Source organism: Talpa occidentalis, unplaced genomic scaffold, assembly GCF_014898055.3.
Source record: "Talpa occidentalis isolate TD23 unplaced genomic scaffold, MPIMG_talOcc4v2.1 talOcc4.17, whole genome shotgun sequence".
Taxonomy (NCBI): Eukaryota; Metazoa; Chordata; class Mammalia; order Eulipotyphla; family Talpidae; genus Talpa; species Talpa occidentalis.
The window spans coordinates 8430929-8437229 of record NW_023601754.1 but is presented as its reverse complement, the minus strand read 5'-3'; positions in this window follow the sequence as shown (position 1 = coordinate 8437229).

Below are 6301 nucleotides of genomic sequence, written 5' to 3'. Positions count from 1 at the left end.
ATGCTGAGAAACTTTCGACAAAGTGCAACACCCATTCATGATAAAAAGCCCTTGAAATTCTTGGAATACAAGGAACACATACCTCAACATCATAAAGGCCATCTATGACAAGCCAACAGCCATAATCATTCTCAATGGTGAAAGTGAAAGCAATTCCATTAAGATCTGGAACAAGACAAGGATGTCCACTCTCACCACTGCTTTTCAATAAATACTGGAAGTCCTAGCCAGAGCAATAAGACAAGAGAAGACATCCAAGGAATCCAAATAGGAAAAGAAGAAGTCAAACTATCACTATTTGCAGATGATATGATAATATACATAGAGAACCCCAAAAACTCCACAGAAAACTAATTCAACTAATCAATCAGTTCAGTAAAGTGGCAGGATACAAAATCAACACGCAAAAGTCAGTAGCCTTCCTATACACAAACAATAAATCTGAAGAAGAAGAAATCAAAAAAAACATCCCTTTTATTATTGAAACAAAAAAAATCAAATATTTGGGAATAAATCTAACAAAAGAGGTAAAGGACCTATACAAAGAAAACTATAAAACACTGTTAAAAGAAATAGAAGAAGACACAAAGAAATGGAAAGACATCCCCTGCTCATGGATTGGAAGAATAAACATTATTAAAATGGCCATCCTACCCAAAGCAATATACAGATTCAATGCTATTCCAATCAAAATTTCAATGTCATTCTTCAAAGAAATAGAACAATTATTGATGAAATTCATATGGAATCACAAAAAACCCCAAATAGCCAAAGCTCTCCTGAAAAAAAAAAGAAGGGAATGGAGGCATCACACTCCCAGACTTCAAACTATACTACAAAGCCATAATCATCAAAACTGCATGGTATTGGAACAAGAACAGACATACAGACCAATGGAATCGAATAGAAAATCCAGAAATAAACCCACAGATTTATGGTCAACTAATCTTTGACAAAGGAGCAAAGACTATGCATTGGAGCAAAGAAAGTTTGTTCAATAAATGGTGCTGGGAAAACTGGGTCACTACATGCAAAAGAATGAAGCTTGACCACTACCTCACACCATACACAAAAATCAACTCAAAATGGATTAAAGAACTAGACATAAGACCTGAAACCATAAAATATATAGAAGGAAATATAGGCGAAACACTACGTGATTTGCACATCAAAGACATCTTTACAGACACATCACCCAAAGCAGTGATAGTGAAGGCAAAGATAAACAGCTGGGACTACATCAAATTAAAGCTTCTGCACAGCAAAAGAGACAATAACAAAAACAAAGAGAAAACGCCACCAACTGGGAGAACATTTTTGCACACAACACTAATGATAAGGACTGATCACAAAAATCTGCAAAGAGCTGATGAGACTCAGCAAACAACAAAGAAAAAAATAATCCAGTTAAAAAATGGGCAGAAGAGCTAAAAAGAAACTTCTCTGAAGAGGAAATGCAAATGGCCAACAGGCATATGAAAAAAATGTTCAACATCACTTGTCATCAGGGAAATGCAAATCAAAACTACCATGAGATACCATCTTACACCAGTGAGAATGGCACATATTAAAAAAACTAGCAACAACAAATGTTGGCGAGGGTGTGGAGAAAAAGGAACTCTTCTGCACTGTTGGTGGGAGTGCAAACTGGTCCAACCACTATGGAGAGCTGTGTGGAGATTTCTGGACCTACTAAACATAGAGCTTCCATATGATCCAGCAATTCCACTCCTAGGTATCTACCCAAAGGACACAGAAACTCAATTCCAAGAACACCTGCACCCCTATGTTTATAGCAGCACTGTTTACAATAGCTAAGCTTTGGAAACAACCCAAATGCCCAAAAATAGTTGACTGGATCAAGAAGATGTGGTACATATATACCATGGAATATTACTCAGCATTCAAAAAAGATAAGCACATGCAATTTGCAGCAACATGGATGGCGCTGGAAGGGATCATGCTCAGCGAAATAAGCCAAAAAGAAAAAGAAAAATACCGGATGGTCTCACTCATAGCAGGAATCTAGAAACTTAAATAAGGGACCAGGAAAATGAATAACTTATAAGAAAGTGAAAATCAAAATCAACAAAAAACTATGAAACAGAGACACTTTTTTGGGGGGTGGGGGCGGGAGGGGAGGATTGGGATCAGAAAGGGGGGTTGCAATTGTATGGGGGAATATAAAATAATATTTATTATTTAAAAATAAATAAATTAATTAATTAATTAAATTTAAAAAAAAAAATGGCCCTCTAACTCTGAGGAAATTCAGAGCCTGTGCCGATCTACTCGCCTGACACACTCTTCTCTGGACTCTTCACCCAGCTGGCTCCTAATTCAGATCTAGGTCTAAATGTGCCTCTTATAGCCAGCTACAGTAAATCCCCACACACTCTCTTGTACAGCATATTAATCATTCCATGATGGTACTTTTGTTTGTGATTATATATGTTGTGTGTTTGTTTAATGTCTCTCTCTAAGAAGGTCCATGAGAGCAGGGAGCTTGTATAACCAGGAGCTAGCATGTGCATGGCCCCTTAGCAGCATAAAAAAAAAATATATGCTGAGTGAATAAAAGCAAGTTATCACACTCAAAAGGACTCATGGGCCTGAATCTCAAATATTTCCTATTTTTTGCAGTCTGGTTATTCATCACCTCTCCATTTCTTCCACCTCTTTAAAGAATGGAATCCATGACAAAGGATGTCCTGTAGGACACAGAAGTATCAAGCTACTGTATTCCAGAAAGACTAGCACTAACTGGGAAAACATTTCCTAATATCAGGGTCTAGAAATAAAAATCTTTTCATTAGCCTCATTTTGTGCCCACACACATATGCTGAAATTGCAAGATAAACACCAAATCCAACCAAATTTGATTTCATGGCTGGTGGGGAGGTGATTAAACATGGCAATTAAGAGAGATTCCTTCTGTGGTAGGCAGAATTTCTAAAATGACCCCTCCTCCCAAAGATATCACACCCTAACACCAAAGACCAGTGGTTGAGGAGACACCAACACTGCTTATTATAGAGTGACCTCAAAAAAGGGAGCTTGCCCAAGCTGGCCTGATCCAATTATGTAATCACCTAAAAGTATTCATTTTCTCAGGCAGGTGTCAGAAGTGGAGGGTAGAAGAGAAGATGTGAGAGATTTGAAGCAGGCAGGAGATTTGACACACACTTGCCTGCTTGTAGATGGAGGAGGCTGCATTAGAACAGATGTCCATAGCCTTAGGAAGCTGAGAGAGGCCCTGGTAGCCAGCAGGGAAATGGTAGCTCAGTTCAACAACCTCAAGCAACTGAATTCAGTCAATGACCTCAGTGAGCCTTGAAGCAAATTCTTCATCACAGTTCCCAGAGAAGCATGGAGTCCTCCGCCCAGCACCCTCACTTTTGGCCTTTGTGAGACCCTTGTGAGTCTGCATCCTGCGTGCAGACGCTGTACTGTACTTCTAACCTACAGAACTGTGACCTAATAAAATAGGGTTGTCTTAAAGCTGAAGTTTGTGGTTGATTTGTCATGTAGCAATAGAAAAGCAATGCATCTCCTCAATGCAAATAAACATCAACCTCCACAAGAAAAAATACTGACTTGAAGCAATAGTCTCGGCCCAGTTTCTTGCTGATCACCCCACCTCATTCTAGTTGGAGGAGCATATGCAAGCATTGCATTGCTCTAAATAATTGGTGTTCACCTCAAAGGCACAGCAGTTCAGTGGGATGCTCTTTATGAGATACACTTGTCAAGATTCGACAATCACCTGGGACTCTGGACAACTAAATATTAGATAGTACAGTGCTTAGAGGTAAGTAATATTCTTTTCTGGTAGGGTTCAGATACATGGACTTGATATATTCTTCTTCTAAACCAGACATATTTATGTGTTGACCCCTCTCTGATTCCACTGTGAACCTTAAAAGCTGCAAGGATTTGAAAAGACTAGTCCATGAAAAGAGTTCAATACAGAACAATCATGAAGAGAAATCAGATGAAACAGGAGAGACTGAGCAGCGGGACCCCACCACGTTCTTGGGTGGTAGGCTAAGCCTTGGAAAGCACAAGCCGGTCCTGATAAAGAGTCTCCCCCCACACCCAGTGCCCCTGAAACCATCCCTTCTTTAGGAGTCGGGGAGCCAAGGAATGTAAACCAGTAGCAAGACCCACCCCAAAGTCCTGGCAAACGAAGAGTAGGAACACAAGATTCTTTCAACTCAACAAATATTTACTGAGCTGCTGCTACGTGCAGCAAAGCACTATTCTAGGCCCTGCTAGGGACACAAAGATGAATACAGTACAGATGCCTCAGACATGGTGTTTGGCTGGGAACCCAGCACCACTGTACCCCTACTCCCAGAAAAAAGGAGATGCAAGAGGAAAAAGTACCAACTCAGGAGTCCCTAATTCATCATTCCTTTCTAAGTGTGAAGCAAAATTTTATGATTTGGTTTTAAAATGAAGCCTTTTTTATGGTCTCTAAAGGTAAAGCTTTAAAAGAAAATGAACAAAGCCAGTTTAGTCCTAATCTCCCCTTTTCCACAAAGTAACAATTACTTGCACCACATCCTACTTGAGGTTTTCACAAAGTTCATCTTCAAAGCTTTTTGTCATTTTGTCAGTAAGTGACTTTCAAAGGCCATTTTGTAAGTACACAAAGCAGCACAGACATGTTATTAAACACTGGGTGAATCCAAACAAACTCTTCAGACAGAGAACCAGGGAAAAAATTCTTGTTCCCTTCACACCATCTACATGCAGAATTTCACCACTCCGTCATCACATAGTCTGCAAGCCAAAGACACCCGCAACTCATCAAGACAGAGAAAAAAGGCAGGTCAAATGGGGCTTGCAGTGAAGAGTAAGTTTCAAGATGGGAAACAGAAGGCAGGATGAATAGAAATTAAAAGGCAGGAGGGCGAAAACAATTCCAAAGATAACAAGAATCCCAAGAATCACTAGTGTGGACTAACCGTGACATTTTTAAGGTCAACACTGACATAATGGTATTTTTAAAATCCAGATTAAATGTGGTTATGAGCAAGGGTACCTTAATTATAAGGACCAAAAAGTTAAAAGGAGTGGGAGTACCTACGCCAATGACAAACCTATCAGATCTTCCAAATGTTTTTTTCAAGTATTATTTACGTATATTAGAATTCACCCTTTTTAAGGACAGAATTTCATGAAGGTTAACAAACACATGATCATGTCACCACCACCCACCGCCGCCGCAATCAAGAGGCAGAACACTTCCACGGCCCTCAGACATCTCTTGGTTCCCCTTTGCAGACAATTCCTCCCCTCCAGTCCCAGGAAGTTATAGAGAAGCAACCACAGAGGCAGGTCTCTTCCCACCTGGGACTATGGAAGTGTCTCTCTTTTTCTTTCTCCCTTTCCTAATAAACCTGTCCTTTAAAAAATAAACAAACACAAAAAGGAATCATGGAGACTGTAACTTTTCGTGTCTGCCTTACTGCTCTTAGCACAGAGCTTTTCAGAGTCACCCATACGGATGCGGGCTGCTCCTTTTTATTGCTCAAACTAAATACATGTCTTAAGAGAAAAAGCACTTAAAAAAAAAAAAAAGGAGGGCCTCCCCGGTGGCGCAGCAGTTGAGCGCTGGTTGCGAAGCTGCCGCGGCCTCTGGCGCCGGTTCGATCCCCGGCTGCTTCCCGGCCACCGGCGGAGGATCCCACATGGCGCGCAGACCTCTCCTGCGCCCGCTGCTCCCTCAGCAGTGTACTTCGGTCCTTCTGCCTGCTCTGCTCCCCGCTCCTGGCTCTGGTGAATTCTCTCACCCTCCCGCGCTTCTGACTGTACCAGTGCATGTCTAAACAAAACAAACAAACAAACAAAATAAATAAATAAAACATGCCTCTATAAAAAAAAAAAATAAAAAGATTTAAAAAAAAAAAAAAAAAAAAGGAGATCATGAGATAAGGAGAAAAAGTTCAACTCACCCTCTACACATATTTCAAATTTGTACTAGGGAACCTGCAAAAAGACCTTGAAATATATAGAGAAGTTCATAGATATGATCTGGTCCACCAATTACCTCATCATCTCTTCATGTCTTCCCGTCACCTCCTCCACTCCTATAAAGGGGGTCCCTAAAACCCTTCAACTCCAAAGGCATACTCCCATCTTAATTCCTTTGTAAAGAACAGCAAAAGCTGCTCCTCTGCCCAAATGTTCTTTCCTAGACATCCTCCTGGCTCAATCTTTGCTTCAAGGATACCTTAATGACATCTCTCTTGACTGCATTATTTACTGCATCCTGCTCTTAAGTAATACATTC